Below are 25,393 nucleotides of genomic sequence, written 5' to 3' on the forward strand. Positions count from 1 at the left end.
CTAAAGGACGCTCTGGATAGTTACGCTTAGATATTTTGCGTCTGACGCTGCCTCCAGCTGTTTGTCATCAATTGTGTAGCTGCACAACAGTGATTTTATTTTCCTGTGTATGAGCAATGTGTTACATTTATTTACGTTCAGGGTCAGCTGCCAGAGATTGCATCATTCTCTGCAGGTCGTTCAGCAAATTCTTACTATATTCTGGCGTTGCTTCTTTGTTATAGACAACTGTATCATCTGCGAATAACCTTAAAGAGCATCCGGAGCTTTCTACCAGATCATTTATATATACTGTAAACAGCAACGGTCCTATAACACTTCCCTGATCTCATGGAGGAACAGAGCGAGGTGAGTTTCGCAGCATCTCTGTTTGCGGAATCCAGGTTGATTTTTTATACAGGAGATGTTCATTTTCCAAAAACCTCATAATTGTTGATTATAAAACGTCTTTCAAAATTCTACAACAGATTGACGTCAACGATACAGGTCTGTAATTGTGTAGATCTGTCTTACAGCTTTTCTTAAAAACGGGAATTACCTGCGCTTTTTACGAGTCGTTAGGTACGTTACGTTGCTCGATCTACGATAAATTACTGCTAGAAGAGGAGCAATTTTTATAGAATCTTATAGGTATCTCATCTGGTCCTGACGCCTTTCCACTACTAAGCCATTGTAGCTACTTTTCAGTTCCGCGATCGATTATCTCAATATCTGTCGTTTCGATGTTCGTACGACGAGTGAAAGGAGAGACAGTGTTACGCTCTTCCGCGGTGAAACAACTTCGGAAGACAGAATTCAGTATTTTGGCCTTCTCTCAGTTATCTTCCGTTCCGGTGCCGGTATGGTAGCTGAGAGAATGAATAAAAGGTTTTGACCCCTTTACTGATTTTACATACGACCAAAAGATCTTAGGGTTCTTACTCAGGTCGACTGACAACATCTTGCTTTCGAAATCATTGAACGCTCCTTTTACTGCTCTGTTTACGCTCATTATCACTGCGTTCAGCTTTTGTTTGTGAGCTAGTTTTTTACTTCTCTTGAATCGAAAATGAAGTGCTCTCTGTTTACGTAGCGCTTTTATAACACGGTATTAAACCGTGGTGGATCTCTTCAGTCCCTTAAAAGCACACTCGGAACATACATGTCTAGGGCGTATTGAACGATGCCTTTGAATTTCTTCCATTTGTTATCCACATCTTCGTCCTCATCACCGAATATTTGATGCTGTCTACTGAGATATTCTGAAATTTGTGTCCTGTCACCCTCGCTGAGCTATCTTCCCGCCTTTCTTTACATTCTTTGTAGAACCCGTCGTACCTTCCTCTACGTTAACTGATTTGATAAGTTCATGTCTCTTTGTTCCCAGGAGGTCTAAGACATTACCCTCATGGGTTGGTTCTCTATCTGCCCAAGGAAATTTTCGGACAAGGCATCCAGGACATAGCCACAGGAATCTCTGCTTCTGCTATCAGTTTCGATGGCATAACACTCCCAGTCTAAAACTGGCAAGTTGAAGTCACTCCCTATTATAACGGCCTGATTAGGAAATTTACTAATGATATTCCGCACGTACAGTCTGGAGCGCTCTACAACTATAGATCCTGACCCAGGTGGTCTATAAAAGCAACCGATCACCATTTTTGACCGTTGTTTGGTACTCAATTTCACCTACATTAATTCACATTCGGAATTCGTGATAATATTGTTAGATTTTATCGAATTTTTTACTGCAGTATACACGCCACCAACTTTGGCGACTAATCTATCCTTGCCGATAAAAATTTCAGTCTGAACATAGGTTTCCTTTGTCGCTGACGTCTGGTTTCAACCAGCTTTCTGTTCCCAATACTATCTGTGCGTTATAACCTTCAGTAAGTGATACTAATTCTGGAACCTTTTCTTGGATGCTCCTGCCGTTTACTAAAATCATATTAATCTTTTCTTTCTCTAATCTTGCACTTAGCCTGATTTGACAGGCAAACCGTCTTTGATCCCAAGGGAGGGGTTCTCTAACCTGAAAAGCCCTATATGCACGCCACACGTACTCCGCCACCTTAGTAGCCGCTCCCTGCGTGTAATGCACGCCTGACCTATTAAGGGGAACCTAACAATTCTGCATCCGATAGCGGCGGTCGAGAAAATCGCATCCGATACAATTTAGACCTTCCACTCTGCTCCAAACCAGACGACCACGATTAATCGTGGATACGATGCTACAAATAGACAGCTTAGCCTGCGCCCTGCGTGCATTACTATTTGCCTTCACTAAAACAGCCAGCCGCCGAAAGGAGACGAGGATGGCCTCAGAACCCAAGCGGCAGGCGTCATTCATGCAGACATGTGCCACTACATGCAGCCGGTTGCACCCAATGCGCTCGATAGCCGGTGGCAGGGCCTCCTCCACATCACGGTTGAGACCTCCCGGCAAACACACCGAATGCACACTGGAATTCTTTCCCGCCATGCCTGCTATCTCCCTGAGCGGCTACATCACCCGTCTAACGCTGGTGCTCCCAATGGCAAGCATACCCATTCTCTGTACGTGCCCGAACTGGGCAGGAAAATCGACCGTTGGCCCAACAGGAGAGGTATCCCGTGCTGGCGCAGAGTTATCATCAACACTGGGTGGCACCTCGTACCTGCTGCTAAGACGCAGAGAGCCAGCCGCACGGCCTGCTCTCCCTTTCGCCTCTACCCCAGTGACACGCGAATCCACCACTGTCTGCCACCCACTCCGGAGTGAGGACGGACCATCTGTGCAACACCTGCTTAATTGAGAGGGAGAGCCGTGATCGTAGAAGAAGTCGCAAATTCACGTGTCACGATTTTAACAAGTAGTAGTTGTAATCATGTCGATCTAACGAATCATTCCTGGCCGCAACAGGAGCAACTATGTGGCTGCTCATCACACCTAACGATCGCCCTACAGCCGCCAATGATGAGGTAGGATGACATTTCTTGTTCGTCAACACAGTTTTAATTTATCGTACCCCATTGGAGGCCGGATACGTGTAATTGTGGTCTATTCACCAGTTTGCCATAATGTTGGAAAGCTGTGGTGGCGACATCACGTGATACTTCCAATGGAAGCCGAGTCCTTCGTGATCAGTACAGACTGCACCAGTATGGTAATCAGAGTGTTTAAATTTAAGATAGTTCTCGTTTATGTGCACGCTTCTGTTGCACAGCTCATTGCTGACTAACTTTATGTAAGGGACTCTGCTTGTCATAGAGAGGTGGATATACAGATTAAGTCCTGTGGATCAATTATAATTGCGTCACGCATAAAACGTTGAACTTCAAAAGCTTTTGGCCATCCATGATCTGGTTGAAAACTAATCTTTGTGGTGGTTTGTCTGTATGAATGCGCCATATTATGTCGGCCATTTTGGACTAGCGGCGATGAAGTAGTAAACTACAGATGACATAATTTCGTAGGTGGGATAAAAAAAACCAGCATGTCCACAACGCTCCATTACCGAACGCATACTGCCGCTTTGGCTGTCTGAAGATGCCTCCAGGACCGACCAAAATTTCCCTGTGTCATTCTGTTGACAAATTTTACTCTCGCATATTTCGCGATACTCACACAGGAAGAGACAACTATTTTATCGGTATTTTAGCCTCTCGATACGTCATTGATGGTTGCAGTGTCTGTGTTTATATAGTGTATCTTTACATTACACCGTTCTCCAGAAGTGCATGCATGCCTGAAGGACCCCTAAAGCAAAGAGCCAGACGCTATATGAACACAGCCATTGTAACTATCAATGATATGTCACCAAATTAAACACTCAAAACATATTCAAACTGTTTCAAAAGTCCTCAGGCAATTTAACTGATAATTATGTGATTAGTAATAAAAATACTTCGAGTTCAAATCTTAAAAGGAAACTAGTAGTTTTTAAAAACTCTCTAGTATAGTTCTTTACATATACTGTGGCATCCAACTGAAGGGCCCTCCAGGAATGTCTGTTGATGCAAGGTCATAGATCGGACGAAGAATATGAAATAACTTGTCCAGGAGCATTATACTTCTACTTCTTAAGGCTTTTTGTGTCAAATAAAGAGAGAGAGATAGCGAGAGAGCTGTAAGTACACATAAAAAGATACTTTATTAGTTTACTCCATTCTTTTAGTGAGGCTACAAATTCTTGTACGTTAATGAGGAATTGCGAATTTTTATTGGACAATATCCATATATATAATAGTAACTATCCATTTCTTCGCAGTCTCTTTGTTACTTGAATCCTAGTAACCGTTGAAGACACAGTGATTTTCGCTGAAGAGTGTTCAGCGCGACGATTCACTGGGACGCTTCGTATGCGGGTCTTCGTTGCTTGGCGAGCGAGGAAGGTGGATCCAACCAGCTGTGCACCGAGACACCAAGCTTCGTTGCTGGAGAGCAATTGAGCAGTCCCCTGGGATGAAGCATGTTGTCGCCTTCCACCTCACCTAAAAATAATGCGGCGAAGAAACGTGTGAGAAACACTGGGAAACGGGATGATAACAGCTCGATTCTATGAAATAATGTATACGCCAATAATCAAAAATATGCAGTGGCATTTTAACTTTCAGCAGTTTGAATTTAACTATAATGCATAAAATCTTACGCTCTGCTCCTTTAATGGAGGGGTTTCTTGTGCTTAACTCTACAAAATAGTGAACATCTTTATTGCAGTGCAGCTAATGACACCGGACAAAATAGTAATCTCTTGTCGCTTTGGAGTGCCATAAAATACACTCCTGGAAATTGAAATAAGAACACCGTGAATTCATTGTCCCAGGAAGGGGAAACTTTATTGACACATTCCTGGGGTCAGATACATCACATGATCACACTGACAGAACCACAGGCACATAGACACAGGCAACAGAGCATGCACAATGTCGGCACTAGTACAGTGTATATCCACCTTTCGCAGCAATGCAGGCTGCTATTCTCCCATGGAGACGATCGTAGAGATGCTGGATGTAGTCCTGTGGAACGGCTTGCCATGCCATTTCCACCTGGCGCCTCAGTTGGACCAGCGTTCGTGCTGGACGTGCAGACCGCGTGAGACGACGCTTCATCCAGTCCCAAACATGCTCAATGGGGGACAGATCCGGAGATCTTGCTGGCCAGGGTAGTTGACATACACCTTCTAGAGCACGTTGGGTGGCACGGGATACATGCGGACGTGCGTTGTCCTGTAGGAACAGCAAGTTCCCTTGCCGGTCTAGGAATGGTAGAACGATGGGTTCGATGACGGTTTGGATGTACCGTGCACTATTCAGTGTCCCCTCGACGATCACCAGTGGTGTACGGCCAGTGTAGGAGATCGCTCCCCACACCATGATGCCGGGTGTTGGCCCTGTGTGCCTCGGTCGTATGCAGTCCTGATTGTGGCGCTCACCTGCACGGCGCCAAACACGCATACGACCATCATTGGCACCAAGGCAGAAGCGACTCTCATCGCTGAAGACGACACGTCTCCATTCGTCCCTCCATTCACGCCTGTCGCGACACCACTGGAGGCGGGCTGCACGATGTTGGGGCGTGAGCGGAAGACGGCCTAACGGTGTGCGGGACCGTAGCCCAGCTTCATGGAGACGGTTGCGAATGGTCCTCGCCGATACCCCAGGAGCAACAGTGTCCCTAATTTGCTGGGAAGTGGCGGTGCGGTCCCTTACGGCACTGCGTAGGATCCTACGGTCTTGGCGTGCATCCGTGCGTCGCTGCGGTCCGGTCCCAGGTCGACGGGCACGTGCACCTTCCGCCGACCACTGGCGACAACATCGATGTACTGTGGAGACCTCACGCCCCACGTGTTGAGCAATTCGGCGGTACGTCCACCCGGCCTCCCGCATGCCCACTATACGCCCTCGCTCAAAGTCCGTCAACTGCACATACGGTTCACGTCCACGCTGTTGCGGCATGCTACCAGTGTTAAAGACTGCGATGGAGCTCCGTATGCCACGGCAAACTGGCTGACACTGACGGCGGCGGTGCACAAATGCTGCGCAGCTAGCGCCATTCGACGGCCAACACCGCGGTTCCTGGTGTGTCCGCTGTGCCGTGCGTGTGATCATTGCTTGTACAGCCCTCTCGCAGTGTCCGGAGCAAGTATGGTGGGTCTGACACATCGGTGTCAATGTGTTCTTTTTTCCATTTCCAGGAGTGTAGTTGGAACTTGTATCAGGCGGTAAACTGACAGCCCATTGCTGACGCATGCCGTGGGAGTGAAGTGGTGTTAACGTACCAGTCGGCTGTGAGGGATCAACACGATTAAGATGGGTCGATGTTAAGACGTTACAAAACGACAAAAAGAAGCTGTCGTGTTTGAAAGAGTCCGTGACCAAACCGTAAAAATGGTATTTCCTGGTTTGCTGGTATGTCAACGCTGGCTGTGCATCGTGCTTTTAAGGATTGTTGTACCACACGCAGCCATCTAACACAGTGTAAGAGTGTAATAACTGGATCCTCAGCGACAATGGCAAGAGATGAATACGATGCCTTGCAAAATATAATCATTTTCAAACCCGAGAGGAATAACTGCAGACAGTTAATGTAGGCCTACTCATCCACCTTACGAGGGAATACACCCTACGAAGAAAAGGCAGAAACAGACGCACCATGTAGAAACTATCCAAATGGGACGGAAATCGGAAGATGTAATTTACATGTACAGACAGACAAACAATTACAGTTTCAGAAAAACTGGATTATTTATTCTAGAGAAAAAGCTTCACAAACTAAACAAGTCAATAACGCATTGGTCCATCTCTGGCCCCTATGCAAGCAGTTATTCGACTTGACATTGATTGACAGAGTTGTGGGATGTCCTCCAAAGAAATTTCGTGAGAAATTAAGTCCAACTGGCGCGTTACATCGTAAAAATAACGAGCTGAGTGAAAGACCTTGCCCATACTGCTCCAACCGTTCGAAATTGGAGAGAAATCCGGCAATCTTGCTGGGCAAGCTAGTGGTTGGCAAGCACGAAGACAACCACTAGAAACTACCGCCGTGTGTGGACGGACAGTACCTTGGTGAAATGTAAGCTCAGAATGCCTTGTCTTGAAGGGCCAGAAACCGGGGGATGGAATATTGCCAACAATCAACTGTGTCGTAAAAGTGCTGCGGATGACATCCAAGGGGTGATGCTTTGAAACGAAATGGCACACCAGAGCATCACTCCTGGTTGTTAGGCAGTACGGCGGTCGACAATCCGTCTGGATTGTCCCAGACACGTCTTCGCTGGTCGTCAAGGCTCAATTTGAAGAGAGTTTCATTACTGAAGACGATTGTACTCCTGTCAATGAGATTCCAGGCCGGGCTTGTTGGTTTACAGAGGTCAATGGTAGCAGGCGCAAGGGCACCTTGACTCAGTTTCCTTTCTGTGAGCCGATTATCTCAGTTGGCTACAAACTAAAATGCGTACATCTGTCTCTCGGGCACAGTTGCTCTGCAACTATGTGGAAGAAATTCTCAAAGAATTTATGCCGTGGTATCTACTTTGTCCCCCGTTTACTATAATGTCAGCTGAGGTGAAACTGCGCTGCAGAGTTAAATATTGACCCATCGGCCGCCTAAGTTTACAGTTTTGCTAATGCCCTTCGTAGTGCGTCGGTTTCTTATTTTTTTATTGTTGTGTGTATCTAAGAAGAGTGATGTAATGAGTGGCCATTTGGCGTCGGGTACAAAGCGAAAGGCCATTGCTCACAACTGAACGTGAAGCTTCACATCTTTGTTGGAGTAAAGAACACATAAACTTGAGAGCAGTTGACCAGAGACGAGTTGTGTGGCCCGACAAGTAGTGGTTCTTCCTCTTTCAAAATGGTACAAGGAGTAGAGTGCACCGACGGGCAAATGAGGCTCTTTATTTATATTTTTTTCTCTTGAATTCATTAGTCTCTGGACATAACAAATACAGCTCGTCACAATGTGTTTCATTTAAGTACACTTGTTATGTGTCCTGGGGGCACACAATATTGCAAGAGGCGACTACTGGGACGGCGTAAGTAGAAATGATTCTGTGTAAGGAGGCACTTCCCCGGTTTGCTCCTTGCCAGTGTTCCTCAGAGTAATGGCTATGACCTGTGATTACTGGTAGGCGCAGTGAAAGAAGATTCAGAAATAGTTATTTGTTTCCATAAAAGTACACGTAGCGTCTTTACTGGTGGTTGGCATCGTCTCTCAATGCCTGCGGAGGAATCACCTGCCCCTCCCGCTCACCAACCTCCTTTGTCATCCGTCATATCGTGCTGATGGTTGCCGAGTAGCCATGAAGTTCAACGATATTGGCGTGCCGTCCAATTGGGCCCTACCGATTCCGCCGAAATGTCACAAACGTTGGCGTCCTCATCCTGGTAGGAAGAAAAGGTCTCCAGGTCCTCCGATCTGCGACAGAGGCAGACTATAGACTAGATTATGGCGAGGAAGTCATCTCTCCCAGTAGCAGCTGCTCTTCTCTGTAGCGTGCAGAATATCTACCACACGTTTGTGCCAGGAGTCACCCCGCTACAATCAAGGAATCGAGTATGAACGTCATGTATGGCATTGATCCATCTCATCGACTGCCTTACGAGTTAAATTGCTGGGGTATTTACAAAGCGAAGAAATGGCTAATGTTTACCCGACGTCATTCGTCATGACCGCATAGGCCTTGTTATTACGAAGGTATCAGCAGTTTTCCTCCCGCTGTACTTGCTTAACGAGTTTGTTAGAGTACAGAACTGGTTCGTAAAATGTTTTGGTACCGTTTGTTTCATTCACCATAGCATCTCTTTCGTCGCATAACGAGGGTGACCGGACCCTGTTCGGCTTCTCTGAACCACTACATTTTGCTGAAGTCTGCTGCTTCGCCAGAATCGCCACTACTGTGTTTTGCCGTTACCCAGTCTCGATGGCGAAATGTTTTCATTGCGGCCGCGTCGTGTCGCCATTGCCATAATGCAGCGATATAACTTCGCTGTGGGACTTTGAAAATTTTGCCCATTTTACTGCTCTAAACAAAGCTGCCATGCAACGTACTCTTCTTCTCTAAAAAGAATTCCCCCTGAATTTTTAGGAAAAGAATCTTAATCTTTACTATAGTAATCCTTCTGCACTTAACAAAATTCTTTGTGAGTGTAACTTATGTTAATATTTCTCTTCTCCTTTCTGGTAAAACCCATTCGTGTGTGGGCTTTAACTCTGCTCTCGTTATCTTACTCCTTGGGGAAAGCTAAAATGCAGAAATGACTGCCAGTACTGCAATTATACTATTGGTGGCTACGCAGATGGTAATTGTGTTCTGCTTTCGTCCGTGGTGACATTCCTGAACATGTCTTAACATTTCATCGACAGCAGCTAGTCCCTTTTCTGCACCAATCCTTTGCCTATGCTCTGTAGTACCGTAGCATTTACTGCTTAATTTAGAAAGGAAATAATTTCAATAAGTAAAATATTAAAGGGGCTTTCCGGACTATACACTAGCGAGCTATTAATTAATAACCCATACTGGTCGTAGGTAGATGGAAGTCTAAAGCTAAACTCCATCCGAACAGGCCTTGGAAAGCCCATCGGCACCGACCGGCCGCCGTGTCATCCTCAGTCCACAGGTATCACTGGATGCGGATATGGAGGGGAATGTGGTCAGTACACCGCTCTCCAGGCCGTGTGGCAGTTTACAAGACCGGAACCGTTCTAAATCAAGTAGCTCCTCAGTTTGCCTCACAAGGGCCGAGTGCACCCCGCCTACCAACAGCGCTCGGCACACCGGATGGTCAGCATTCCAAGTGTTAGTCCAACACCACAGCGCTTAACTTCGGTGATTGGACGGGAATCGGTGTTATCATTGCGGCAAGGCCTTTGGTTAGATAGAAGTCTACTCCCGCGGTATCACATTCACTTCCGTTGTCTAATATAAGTCTAAGCTGTAACTTTACTCTTGTCATTCTTGCAAAGGGCTGCTGTAAAACAGTTCACTATTACGATTCGTGTCTTATGTACAGAATAAATCCAATGATTTCAAACTCACAGTTAATTTGTCTGTAGCTTCATAACTACCTTGTGACGGTCTGGTGCGTTCATTTTTGCAAAGAAAATTTGTACCTCACACGATCGGTTACCCGTTTGAACTAATCGTGCAGGATAAATAGTAATAATCCCATTAATACACTTACCAAGATCTACTGATTTAACAACGTGCATTTCACGTTGTTCAGATACAAGTAATACTTCATTAACCGAAAATTTAATCCATATGTTAATAAGATTCTATCCAATTCGATATGCATGAATCGTATAATACTCAAACTGTGACTTAAAGTTGGTTACGGGAAAGTGTGTGTGTGTGTGTGTGTGTGTTGTGTGTGTGTGTGTGTGTGTGTGTGTGTGTGTGCGTGTGCGTGTGTGTGCTTTGTCAGAGTAAACTTTAACTATGGAAACATGATAATAAAATGCTAAACTGCTTTCATTTATGGTAATAATATGCTGCAGACCTGCAGGAAATTCTTTTCTCGCTTGCAAAAATTATTCCGGTGTTAGCAGTGAAAGTGCTTGATTGTTTATGCGTAACATGGTGGATAGCTTCTTGAATTCTTTCCAGTTCTATTCTAGGATCACTTAAACTGTTTGCTAATTCCCTCATTAGCCTAGCTATGCCTACTTTGCTATCCAATGTCTTTAGATAATTCTTTATTATATCTAAATCGTTATTAACGGTAACTGTTGTGTCATTAGCATATTGCTGTGATTCAATTGTTATTTTATGCATTGTTTTAGGTATTTTTAACAATCCTTGTTCTATACTCGTAATTTGCATCATATAACAGTTCACTACTGTTTCTGTATTCTCGCTACTTCTTGCACTTGCTCTGTTGTAGCTACTGTTCAAACTTGAAATTTCATCACTGTGACCTGTGACAAACGCGGTTTTTAGTAGTTTCCCGCCAGAATTCAGCCATCCCCTCTTCCTCTGCACAGGAGAATATGGAACTGTACCTATCACCTCCTGCAAAAAAAAAAAAAGTTCAAATGTGTGTGAAATCTTATGGGACTTAACTGCTAAGGTCATCAGTCCCTAAGCTTACACACTGCTTAACCTGAATTATCCTAAGGACAAACACAGACACACCGATGCCCAAGACCACTCGGCTAAACCCGCGCGGCTGCAGCAAAAGCTGTCTCAGCTTATCATAGGAGAACTTAAGATAATATTCATTTCGTATATCTCCTATCGTACTGCCCCGTTTCGCTTCCTTTAGTACTTCCAAGAATATATCTTGCAAACGTTCCTTACGTCCCAGATTTCGAATCTCAGTCTCAAAGACCACCTGTGATTCGTGAGGACTACATCCGGCTGCTGCGCGAACAGAAGTTCGTATCCTAAAGTATGGTTGACAATTATTTCTACTCCAACAATGAGCAAGATCATAATACTCCCTATACTCCATCTAAACGCAATTCTAGCCATCACCTAAAGGACATAATGTATATCTACTTCCTTATAAAAAATTGGAATACAATAAAAATACCAATATTCCTAAGTACACTACATGAATCAACGAAAATAAAGGAAAAATCCAACTATTACTCATGTATCTCTACATCCTCAACTACGTATTCCTTGGTCTCAACCCATATGGCCTATTCTGCGATATTTATTTATTTTTTTCCTCTCAATTTTACTATGTGGCATCTCCGCTGATACTTGAGGAAAGTATCTTCTTTTCTCAGCTTTTGTTGAATCACATCAAACAGAGAAGGCATTCTGCGTCCATATACCACCTTGTAACGTGATAACCCTGTTCCTTTACGTCCCACTCTAGGTGCTGAGAATTCACGTAATGGTTTAGCATTATAGATATAGTGCTAGGAACTCTTTCTATACCACCATTTGCCTGTGTGTGGAATAGACTTGTACGTAATTTATTAACTTTCCGTAAGTGACAGTTGGACATCAGATTTGTTCCCTATCACAAAATGATCAACTGTGGCAGTCCAAATTGAAGTATGCTATGGTTTGCCGTGGAGTAAGCTACTGGGCTCGCTTTATGATATGTTATGGCTACCATTACCAGATACCTTGAGAAGGTGTTGTTAACACCTACTTGTCATTCAATTGACTCCTGTGAAATGGCCATCTACTCTTATATTAGGAATGGATAGTCCGACTCTGGTAGTTCTTGTAACTGTAACGTTTGATGGCATAAATCTGCATGTTGCGCACACTGACTATAATTCTTGACGTACTGTTAAACATCAGCCCGTATTGTTGTCAACAAGAACATTTCTGCTCTTTTTCAATCTGTTGTTTTCTTATACCGCGGGCCTATAACAATCATCATGTGTTCGCCCTAGTACTTCTGTCTGTTCTCAACAAGAACATTTCTGCTCTTTTTCAATCTGTTGTTTTCTTATACCGCGGCCCTATAACAATCATCATGTGTTCACCGTAGTACTTCTGTCCGCAAAGCTGCTGGAACTGCAACACATTGTGCACGCTTGGTTGAGCTACAAGGAACCCCATCTTGTGTGACCAACTGCAGCTGTTTGCTATACCCCTTACGTTCTTTATCATTTGCTTGTGCTTTCTTCACATCTTTCAGGTCAAATCCAAACTTGCAATGCCCCAATTTTCCCAATAAGTGTGACTGCATTCGTGGGTTCAAACCTGGCTTGTGAATCACATCTTATTGAAATTCACCTAGTTTCAAAACCCATCTCATTCGAAGATTTGAAGGACGACCTGAAAGATGTTTTAGCCCTGGCAGCTATTTTAAAGCTGTATGAGTAGTAATCACTGTGAATTTACGTCCGTATAGGTAACATCTAAAGTAAGAAATATTGTATATTAATGCTAACATCTCCTTTTCAGTGGTACAATAATTTTGTTCAGCCTTATTAACCCGACGAGATGCATATGGTACCCGATGCTATTTTCCATGAATGATTTGCCCTAAAACCCCTCCCAAAGCTATACCACTTGCATCACATGATAATATGAATTTTTTGTGAAATCTGAAAAAATCAAAACTGGATCTGAAGTTAATATATCCATTAATTTAGCAAATGCTTCCTGACACTCATGTGCGGTGGCTAGCCGGCCACTGTGGCCGCCGTGGTTCTAGGTGCTTGAGTCCGGAGCCGCGCTGCTGCTACGGTCGGAGGTTCGAGTCCTGCCTCGGGCATGGATGTGTGTGATGTCTTTAGGTTAGTTAGGTTTAAGTAGTTCTAAGTCTAGTGGACTGATGACCTCAGATGTTAAGTCCCATAGTGCTTAGAGCCATTTGAGCCATTTTTTGCAGTGGCAGCTCGTGAGCATACATTCTGAGTGTTCACAAATTTTTAGATTCAGATAAATTTGAGAGTGTGAAATTAATAGCATCTGTTGTGTAACAGTTATGCTTATCTATAAGTTTACGCAACTAAAGCGACTCCCAATAATATAACAACACCAATAATAATAATAGAATGCATAATTTTTCTTACAAAAGAAATAATTGTTTTTGTAGTTTTCTACGTAGTCAAGTGCAGTTTCAGGCAATAACCAAATAATGTGTAAGCTTTCGCAACTCTCCGTTTCGCATTCTTGTGGAAATGGGAGTTTTTGTGCTTTTCGGACGAATGTACGAGACCCCTAACAGATGTATTAGCTCATGAATGTAGCTTACGCTGCATCCGCACAACCAACTGTGCTAACTGTACACTTCCTTGTTAAATGTTTGTTGTAGTCATGTTTGCCGGCCGATGTGGCCGAGCGGTTCTAGGCGCTTCAGTCTGGAACCGCGAGACCGCTACGGTCGCAGGTTCGAATCCTGCCTCGGGCATGGATGTGTGTGATGTCCTTAGGTTAGTTAGGTTTAAGTAGTTCTAAGTTCTAGGGTACTGATGACCTTAGATGTTAAGTCCCATAGTGCTCAGAGCCATTTGAACCATTTTTTTTTTTTTTAGTCATGTTTATTTGATTTCGTCAATCTCTCAAGCAAAGGATCTTCTCTCGGAGACCCTAGTTTCTTTGCTACTAACTTTTCCTGATAATTTACTTTTATGTTCTCAGAATGAGTTTTTCACTCTGCAACGGAGTTTCGGCCGATATGGAACTTGCTGGCAGATTAAAGCTAAGCGCCAGATCGATACTCGAACTCAGGACCTTTGCCTTTTGCGGGCAAGTGGTCTACCGACCCAGCTACCCAAGCACGTCTCACGACACATCATCAGAGCTTTACTTTTCTGTTAGCATTTAAAATAGATTCAACATGGTTCATGTTTACACTGCGCACGAAAGCCAATTCCCTCATTGTAAGCAAACAACTCCAAACTCAAACTGTCGTTTGTGGAAATGATTAAACTCAATGGTAATATATACAACATAGTCACTTGACTAGAATCAAAATGAGACACTGAGATCTATAGGTGCCTTAAGCACACTGCTGTCAATTCCACATTTAACTGAATATCAGAGGAACCAGTGATACATCCTGTTTGTGAGCTTCAATATATACATTGTGGGTCTACAGCACAGATCAACCTGACTAACCATAAGATCAACAGATTTCTGAAGGATGAATAAATGCTACAGTATCACAATCGATGTTGATGTGCTTTAAGCCCTTATGATACTCACCAATTCAAATGGATTACTATATGATAGAATACATAACTTAATATTCTGTAACTCACTAAGAAACCCACGAAACAGGTTTACTGTCAGTACAACTTTTAAATATATTGACGTCTGATCTAATTTCATTATTAGTGAACGAATTAGCTTATCTGTGGAGTGTGCTATCGTCTAACGCGGTTTATGCCGAATGAAAGAGGATAAAAGTCTGCCACAATGTGCTACCACATGACAAGGGCTAGCTGTGCACATAGTGGACCGTGCACGTTGTTTATAAAATCCGTATGTATTTGAACCGTAAGGAAATTACGTCTCGCGAGTTACCCATGCGCAAAATCTCCTTAAAACGTGCACAACTGATGGTGTGCTGGCGACTCTGATGTCAAGTTTCATGAAGTCTAGGGGAGCTGTAGCGTGGTAGATTTAAGTGCCGTATCTTTCAGATTGTAGCATCTATGTCACGTTTAGCAACATTCAAAGAAAGATAACCAATAAACCCACAAGGTGACGAAAGTTAGGGTGTACACGTACTCTTGTGCTATGCTCTTACACAGCAGCCGCCACTGCTCATGTGTGCAGCTAAATGTAACATATTTCTGCAATAACTTTGTTGGCGGTTGCGCTACTTCATCAAATTTCTTCACAAATTTTCAATAGCAGTTATCTAATCCAAGGGAAGATAGTAATTATACAACTGTCTGAGGGATCAAAAAGTCATGTACTCTGATGCAGGGTGTGGATCCGTCTTTACACCATCTTGACTAATTCTATGACCCAGATAGTTTACTTGTGATTGTGTGCAGTGACACATATCAACGTTAACCGTAAGTCGAGCCTATCCCAACCTGTCAATTACAATCTCCAAATGCTGAACACGCTCTTCCAGGATTTTTGCGAACATAATTATATCGTCGAGATATACCATGCATTTGTTTGATTGTAAACCTCTGAGGACTCCACCAAATAAATGATGAAATGTATCTGGTGGGCTTATCTGCCCAAAAGGCATCCTATAATATTGTTAGTGACCAGAAGTCGTGGCAAATGCTGTTTTATGTCTATTCTCAGGGTGTTCCTCAATTTCATGATGGCCATTACTTAAATCTAGGGTTGAAAAGAACTTGTACTGGCCCAAATTATCAATAATATTATGGTTCAAATGCATATATATTACTAATTTTTCATTTAACCATCTGTAGTCGCAACAAAACAGATATTTCTGTGTTCCAACTGGTTATTTCTTACCCGCAGTCATGGTACTCGCTGACTGTGAACTATCACTATGTTCTATAAGCCCATCTTACAACTGCCGATCTACAATTTCCTCTACTAAAGACTGGAAATGCTTAAGCAGCCGTTACTGTTCTCTGAATAGTGGCGGATGATTGTCTTCTCTTTGCGTTCTATGTTATGTGATTGATTTAGCAGGTAACACTCCTTGTGGATTAAGCAAATCGTTATACTGTATTAACACTGATTCCCTTAATGACCTATCTTCACTACGGAGGTGTTTAAGGTTTTGTCACAACATAGGTATGTCTAAGTCTTCCTCTGTTCTACCTTGTACCTTGGAATCCTCAATGTCTTGCTCTTCGAGAATCTCTAACGTGGCTATCAGTAATCCCTTTGGAAGACTTACTTCATCTCCCCCAAATTTATCGAAGCTTATTGGCGCTATAACCTGACCATTAAGATCCCTTGTAGACAACATGTCATTACTTGTTACTGGCTCTACCAAACAAAGAAGTTTTCCTGTATGTGCTGATACTCTGTCACGCATAACAACTTTTAATGCACTTATACACAGTTTATTCGACGCCACCTATTCAGTGGGTGCACCTCGTGATATAGAGACATTTGCCGCTGTTATACACAACAGAAATAACTTACGATCAAGTTCAATTGTCAGTTGCCTGAAGTTGATTCTAGCACGATGCCTAACGAGAAAATCTAACGTAAGTATCACAGTCCCAGTGTTGGCCACACTTCCATTTGCTCTTGGAACCTTATGTTTCCTATTTTAATCTGGAGCCGTGTTGTCCCGATGGAATCAACTGCATTGCCGCCTATTGTACGCAATCTATACCTTGGCCCTTGTAGTCTGCTTTTATCCACGAGGTCCAGGCTGACAACCGATATGTGTGCCCCTGTATCTACCAAAAATTCTTATTGTTTCCCTTTCACAGAAGCCACCAACAAACAATCAGTCTGTGCATGCTCGTGGAAAGCACTTCTATTTAATGGGAACGCTTCTCGATGAAACGACGATCTATGTTGTCTTTTAACGATTTCTTTTCCCCTTATAGCTGCCCTGTTTCTTTGACTCACACTCCTGTGCCTTACGACTAATTCGTTGACAATTAAAACGTTGCGATTGTTGACACTGTGATCTAAAATGACCTTTTCTTCCACAGTGATAACATTCTGTATTCGACACAACACTTTCTGAATATTCTGAGACTTAGTAGCATTATCTATCTCTTGCAGATAATTGGCTACCTACAGCACTGTTGCTACATCTTGTGGCTTTTCCATTCTCACTCTGTGAGAAAATTCCGGAGAAATACCTCTTAGGAACGCATTCAGCGCCCTGTCCTCAGCTTCTCTCAATAAAGCAGCACCAGCGTCCGGTTTGCTAGTTAACTCATACGTTTGGGCATTCAACTTGCATATCCTGTCCAGAAACGCTTCACAGTCTCATTTGGCAACTGTCTCAAGTTACTGTTCTCGAAAGAAACGAGCACTATTTCGATTTCTGTACCGTTGATTTAAGCCATTTGCCAACTCTCAAAACCTCATGATTCCTAATGTACGTCTTAACCTCACCAGCCATGCGCAATTTGGCCATCTGCAATGATGTTTGTTCAGATCAGTTGCACAAGCTGCCTGCGGATAACACGTCCTCAATAAAAATAATGACACCCTCCGATGTTTTTCTAGAAAAAAAGGGAAATAAGACTATCGGCTACACGATCCACGGAAGGGGAAGATACTGACTGTTGATTTAACTTCTCTAGGACCTGACTGCGAAAGACCTCCAATCTGACTACGTAAACGCTGCGCCGTTTGCTCGTTCTGTTCTTTTAATAATTTAACCTGTTCTGTGAAAGCTGATACTGTGTCTTCGGTAGTAGATGCTCGGATTTGTGCCATATTTGTCAGTTTCCTTATCAATCACACGAAGCCTTATACACCACACACAACGTACACTATAATGAAATCCAAAATCTAGTTCCTACTTCGTCTCATAGACACCCACTTAACAAACACCTTTACCTGACCATACTGCAAGTGGAACATATTACAGGAATAAACCTATCACAAGCCGCTCTGTGACTAGGCAATTTACATTTTTTATAATCTACCGGTATATAAAACCTTTTACTATAATTTCCCTTAGATGGAGATACTAGGCTTTGCAAAATGTAACTCTGCACTCGCTATATCTTTTTCTGGGCATGATCATCATCAAAACATAGTTGTATGAGAAACAAACCTTTTCCGTAACCCACAATTGTTATAACTGTTTTCTGATGTAGATGCCGGAATTTTGCAAGAGGTCACTACTGAGATGGCGTAAGAAGAACTGGTTCCGTGTCAAGATGCACTCTCCCAGTTTTCTCCATGTCAGTTTCCCTCGGAAGGACGGTAGGGACCTGTGGTCACTGGTAGTCGCTGTGAAAGAAGATTCAGGATTAGTTGTTGATTTCGATAAAAATACAGGTAGCGTCTTGATTCGTTGTTGGCATTGTCTGTCAATGCCCGCTCAGAATCGCGTCGTAAATGGCCTTCGGCCAGCTCAAGGCGGCTGACACCGCACAATTTGTTTCAGCCGGCTGCTGCCCTGGCGGTTCGCCGCTTTCGGTAGCCTAGGTACCGGTTTATATGGTCACGCCGCGACAGTGAGTGATGGCGGCGCGTGTGTTGAACTTAAACACTCGACTTTGGAAGTGCTCTGTACCCTCCCATTAATCAGTCCTACCACGATGACGGCTGCAGTACAGCCGTGAAGTTTTAAGATATTCGACTTCTGTCCACATACGCCATATTCAGTCCGCTGGAAGGCCAGGATCGTTGGTGTCCTGATCCTGATGTGAAGGAAGACCTCCAGGTCCTCCGAGCTGCGACAGAGGCAGGTTGTGGTATTGTACTCTGCGGCTGGTGATTATTGTGAGGTAGCCACATCTCCCAGTAGCAGCTGCTTTTGCCTGTAGCTTGCAGGAAATCTGCAGTAGACTTGTACCTGACGCCATCTCGCTTCAATCAGGGAATCGAGTGCGAACTTCATGTACGCCATGGATCTGTCTGATAGACTGCCTTACGAGCTAAACTGCTGTGGTATTTATCGAGTGAAGTATTGGCTAATGTTTATCCGACTTCATTCCTCACTACCGCATAGGGCCTGCCATTATGAAGGTATCAGCGGTTTTCCTTCTGCCGTACTTGCTTAACGAGTTTGTTATAGTTCAGAAGTGGTTCGTAAAATCTTTTGGTATAGTTTGTAGCATTCGCCTTAGCCTTCCTTTCGTCACATAACGGAGGTGGCGGAACCCTGTTTCTCTGCTCTGATCTGTTACATTCTGCTGAAGTCTGCTGTCTAGCTCGCCAGAAACGCCGATGTTCTGTTTTGCCCTGACCCAGTTTCGGTGGCGAAATGTTTTCATTCCGGCCGCGTTGTGTCCACGTTGTCATAATTTAAGGAGATAGCTTCACTCTGGGATTTAGAAAATTTACCCATTTTACTGCCCTATACAAGGTTGGCATGTAACAATATGTTACAATAGAGAATAACTCAAGATGGCATAGCAACAGGAAAAACAGTTGCATAGAAATGACACAGTTCAGTACGATTACTTTTTTACATGTTAATGTCTTGGCGAGTTATGCAGCTAATACTTGGTCTACATTTCTGTTTGACATTTAAGCCGATGTGTATGGCCGATGTAATCCATGTTGGAGGTCGTTCTGTGACGTTTTTGGAGTGCGTTTCGTATCATGTCTGGGGCCTACGCTTTCGGGGTACCTTCATTACGAACCAAATCGTTTATTTCAACATTACCTATGACCAAGTCTTTCTTTTCTTCTTCATCTTCATTATGAATATGCTGTGAACACTCCTGTCTTCCAAGACGACAACAGCCGAGTTCATACGGCCGCATGCATACGTTCCTGGCTTGGGCAATACCGTGGTATCTTGTTGCATTTCGACTGGTCCGCCAAATCTCATCATAAATTTCCTTGAGATGGAAGGGCTTCTGTCCATGTATCAGGATGATTTTAGAAGACATCGCGCATGCGAAACTCTGCTTGGCCTTTTCGCACATGATATCCTGCAAAATATCAGTGAAGGGGAACAAGCATATTCCACATTTGTAGATTTCAAAATGGTTCAAATGGGTCTGAGCGCTATGGGACTCAACTTCTGAGGTCATTAGTCCCCTAGAACTTAGAACTAGTTAAACCTAACTAACCTAAGGATTATATTTTGACTAAAGTTCAGTCTTGATCACGTCATGTATGTTTTAATGATACAGGTAACCGGTTTCGGTTCTTTCTATAAAACCATCATCAGACCTGTGGATAAATTTTAAGAGATACTAGATACCAATCTTTAAATAAGATGAAAGTGTCTAATGATGTCAAAATTTAACAAGATAAATTAAAATTAATTATACCCATGGCTCCCTTAGGATGGTAGGCGGAGCTCTCCTCGCTGCTACGCAGTCAACTGATGGTTATGAGTGCTGAGCACGAGCTTAAATATGCAGAGGCTCCGCCTACTTCCTGTCACACTACTTCACAACTGCCAATCAGCGTTCATAATATGACGCCATCGTCAAAGTATAAAAGTAGGAAATACACTAATAACATAAAATTGATTCATTAAAATGTCTGATTAACAGATAGTTAGTATGTCTACAGCTTATTAATATTTTGGATAAAAACAGTGAACTACGATGCGTAACAGTTGTGCCCTCTATGGGCAACCTTAATACTATTACAGTGCTGACTGTTAAAGAAGATACAAACAGACGGGATAGGTTCCCAGATCTATGAGTGGATCGAAGAAATCATGGGTAATAGAAGACAGTAAGTTGTACTCGACAACGTGTATTCATCAAAGACAAGGCTATTGTCCTGCGTGACCCACGAAAGTGTAGCAGGAGCGGTGTTTTTTCTGTACACATAAATTATCTGGCGGATAGGGTGAGCCGCAGTCTGCGGCTGTATGCTGATAACGCTGTGGTGTACGGGAAGGTGGCTTCGTTGAGTGGCTGTAGGTGGATACAAGATGGCTCGGACAAAATTTGTAGTTGTGTAATGAATGGCAGCTAGCCCTAAATGTAGAAAAATGAAAGATGGATAGGAAACACAAACTATTAATGTTCCCACGCAGCATTACTAGGACGCTGCTTGAAACGGTCACATCGATTATATACCCAGGCGTAACGTTGCAATACTATATGAAATGGAATGACCAAGTTAGAATTGTAGTAGGGAAGGAGAATGGACGACTTAGTTTATTGGGAGAATTTTATGGAAGAGTGGTTCCTCTGTAAAGTATATTCATAAAGGACTCTAGTGCACTCAATCTTGAGTAATGCTCGTGTGTTTTGAATCCGCACCAGGTCAGATTAAAGGAATACGTCAAGGAATTCAGAGGCGGGTTGCGATATTTGTTACCAGTAGTTTGATCAACACGTTAATGTTATGGAGATGCTTTGGGAACCGAAAAGAGAATTCTTGGAAAGAAGGTGACGCCCTTTCCGAGGATCACTACTGAGAAACTTTAGAGAACCGGCATTTGAGTTGACAGCAGAACGCTTCTACTGCTGCCAATGTACGTTTTGCATAAGGGCCACCTAGATAAAGCAAGATATATCAGGGCTCGTACACGCGCTTGTAGACAGTCGATTTTCTTTCACTCTGTTTGCGAGTAGAACAAAGAAGGAAGTGACTAATAGTGGTACAAAGTACTCTCCACCACGCACCGTATGGTGTCTTGCTGAGTATGCATGTAGATGTAGGTGTAGCATAAAGCTTGTAATGGTACTTGAATTACGTAACCATTACGGCAGCTCACCTGAACCTCTCGATACCAGCAATATTCTACTGGGTTACTGCAAAGAAGTTGACATATTTCCGAGACAACATTCAGATTTGATTTCATTAATGTAGAGATACTTTGATACATAGATATGTTTATTTTGCAATGATATTATTCTTATGTGTATCCTTTCCTTTGTCACTATGATCTTTGACGTACTTTTAACTCTGATTTTTGGACGCGTTAGCGACTATTAGTAGTTAGAGAGTCGGATCTTGAGAAAGTCAAGTCTTGGACGTCATGTTGGAAAGACGCATATTGTAGCCAGTTTATAAAATGTGAACTTTAACAGTGAGGAAGATGTTTTCAAGTATGTTCTGTAATGTGAAGTGATGTTTTGTGTGTTACGTGACATTGCAACAAAAGCAATAAAAAGGAAGTGTAACTTAAATTCGGAGTGCTGATCATTTTTTTACATCACCATTGTGCTAACTTTCAAAAGTGTAATCTTCAAGAATGGTTTGTGAAGCGCATCTACAAAACTTTTGAATATAGCAGAATAAAACCTAGGCCTCTTTGCATCCGAGCTTGGAACCATCACCACCTAGATTTACGACGATTGGGCCATGATTTTACAACGAGACCAGCGTGGGAAACACGAAAAGATGAGTGCCTAATTTATTCATTATTACATGCAATGACTTTGTTAACTGTGCTCTAATGATACCTGCCACGTAATAACTTTGTTGTTGCCCGAAAATGCAGTATTTAGCAGCGTGAGCAACACCACAATCATTATTAAATTTTGACCTTTGTTGTGGTAGGGTTGTTAGAACCTGCAGAAATTGTCTGGGGCTTGTTTTAATTGCAAATGAAATGTATCAATCAATTACCACTCAATACGGTAGTTCCACGAAATCTAGTCATTGATGAGTGGCTTGAGCTGGATATGGAATGCCTGGAGAAACTTTTTGACTCTTCAGTGCTGAACTGAGACTGTTATCAAGGCCAGAAGCGATCTTACCATTTATATCGCCTGGGGTGACTAATTTTTTGCCCAGTATGTTTAAGTTGATAAAAAGTCGTCATCTGGTTGAGTTTAGAATATTGTGTACCATGACTTTTATATTAAAATATGTTACTTATCTACTTAGTATTGTGGACGTAAGTGGCTCTGGAGTATAGAGAACAAAACTGATATCCAAGAGACAAGAAACAACTAATATTCCTTTTGGAGTTTGGGAGTTGACTGTGAACGTCTTAGGAAGTGCGCTGCAACAACCACAAGTAGAAGTTAATCCAGTGTTTGTTTAAGTAAAGCAATGTCGTCGATGAACCACACAGGCGTCGTCGTTGACTAACACGTTAGTCTTCTCGTAGGGTGGTACGGGTGTTATTAGAGAGCACTGTGAGAGACGTAGAAGGGAAGCAGGTCCTCTAGATATGTGTTTTCTACTGAACGCAGTAGAATGCAATCTCATTTCCAAGTGTGAGACTAAAACTGCGACTATTAGCGTTACGACGAAGGACGGCCAGCCATTACTCGGTGAAGTATCAGCCAAATCGTTGTGTCGTGAGGTGTGTAACCTGAGACTCAATCCATTGAAACACTAAGGGCTAAACAGAGTCGTATCGGCGGGATCTAAGCGTCCTGCAGTAACGAGCGAAGTTACTTCTGCCTGCAGCACTGGCAGTCGTATTGAGCTCCCGGCTCAAGATAGTAGTTCCATTTCACACGTTTCCAGCTACACTTACCGGCGCGGCGCCAGGCCTAATGGCCGAATACCACCACTCGCTGGTATCATCATACCGATTTCCATGTCTGGAGGAAATACAAGAATATGGAGCTTCCCTTGGTTGTGAAAGCCTGAAGACAACTGTGGCTGATCTACTCTCTCTATTCAGAGTCTGACACACTGTACTCTTCTACACGTACAAATTCCGCCTATTCGTGACCCAACACAGTGCTGTATTATAACAACAAATAAATATTTCGTACCTGAGGGCTTCTACTGCTGATAAATACAAATAAAACGGTTTTCTGAGTCCGTTACTTGTTTATTTTCCCACTACGCATTTATATGATTCACACTATCATCTTCACATGGGGAATTATTTATTTACATAGCTGATGTTGATGGAGAGTACAGGTGTCTTCCCACAGTACCAGACCAAGGGCAGTGTAGGTTATGTTGTGAACATTTTTTTATCATTAGCAAAACGCATAACGTAACCTACACTGCCATTCGCCTGCTGCTGTGGAAGACGTCTGTACTTTTCACCAACAGCAGCAAAGTAAATAAGTTATTCTCCATCTGAAGATGATGGTATGAAATATCTAAACGCTTAATGGCAAAATAGACTACTGAATGCAGCACAGAATTGTTTCATTAGTACACAACAAATGAAATGAGTGATTTAAATTATCTGATTTTGTGTACATAATATGACAGAGAATGTGACAAAAGAAATATGTAGAGGACCTACTGAGAGGAGTTCAGTATTACAGGAAAGGTATAGAGGTGTTACTTCTTTCTTAAGAAATTAATTGTGATCATATAATACCAGAAATTATCAAGGCTTAAGGGAATTTTAGGTACGAGATACAGATAGTAACCTAACGAAGTTATGTTACAATGTAGTTTCACAGAATAAATACCGCATTCACAAAGATACCATTGATGTAAATACACGCTTTTCCAAATTGTCACAGTTTCATAAGCGTCAAAGCAATGTGCCTCGTCTCCTTTCATTCCGTGATATGTTTATACGCAAATTAGCTAAATTAGAGGCAAAATGACATGAAAATTAGTTAAATTTCAGTTAAATACGGTCGAAATTGACGAAATGGCACTGACGCATTGTGATTGCCAATTGCAATAAAAAGACTGTGATTGGAGAAGTGTATTCTCCTTTTCTTTCATCTCTGATATCGTGTTTATATCTTATATGTGTACTGGATGCGGTTTAGGCCTATTTCGGTGAGATGTGCCAGCCTCAGAGCAGACAATCCAAGAAAAGAACCCTCTCACCCACCATTCTCTTAGGAAGAAGGGAAAGCGCCAGCCCTCAGTTGTCGGGTCCCGTACTAGCTCACTATCGTTCTACCAGCTTCCTGAAGAGTGTTATCGGTCAGTTGCCCCAGATAAAAATTTTACTGGTATGGACATCCACAAAACGTTTCACTGGTGAAAGGAGGATTCTTAAATAGCACAAGCAGTTTCTTGCACCATTCTTAAGAGGAACTACCTAGTGGAGACACAGATCTTCAAAACTTCCTAAAAGATGCCGACAGTCTCTGGAAATAATGGTTACGAGATTCGGTAGCCAGTTTGGAGCCCAGCCCAATATTCTTATTTTTTTGCGTTCCCATGCTGGAAAACAGAGAGCCAAAGGTGCCAAAAATAAGGAAGTTCGGATTGGCTGAAGCGGCGTAAATTTCTCTGGCACAATTTCTGGAAGTTGGGCATCACAACACTTGATTGGGATGGCTGCATTATCCCTATACTGATAGAAGTACAGTAGTGCCAGATTCAATGTTTCGTTGGCGGCACACTAAATGTAACTTTTCTGATTGGCAGTTGTTAACGTGCGGGGCGAAAACGGTCGCAGACGGATGCGGTGAGCACTCTTTAGACACTTCAGGCTCTGCTTCCAAAGAGGATGCTTCGGATTCTGCTCTCTGAGCGGATACACCTTGGTCAGCATGCTTCAGGTGGAGACTTCGCCCAGCAGGCTTCTCGGACAGACCCCGTCC

At 43.0% G+C, this 25,393-nt stretch overlaps 1 protein-coding gene across 2 annotated transcripts in view; it reads right to left on the minus strand.

Moving 5' to 3' along the window:
- Positions 1 to 4,131: 4,131 nt before the first annotated feature.
- LOC124612766 (beta-3 adrenergic receptor-like) overlaps positions 4,132 to 25,393 on the minus strand; it is a 310,137-nt gene continuing 288,875 nt past the window's right edge. For both annotated transcript variants that reach the window (XM_047141160.1, XM_047141161.1), the window contains one exon: positions 4,132 to 4,455. The gene's annotated coding sequence lies outside the window, so the exon portion shown is untranslated. The remainder of the gene's footprint in view (positions 4,456 to 25,393) is intronic.

This window comes from Schistocerca americana, chromosome 4 (assembly GCF_021461395.2).
Source record: "Schistocerca americana isolate TAMUIC-IGC-003095 chromosome 4, iqSchAmer2.1, whole genome shotgun sequence".
Classification (NCBI taxonomy): domain Eukaryota; kingdom Metazoa; phylum Arthropoda; class Insecta; order Orthoptera; family Acrididae; genus Schistocerca; species Schistocerca americana.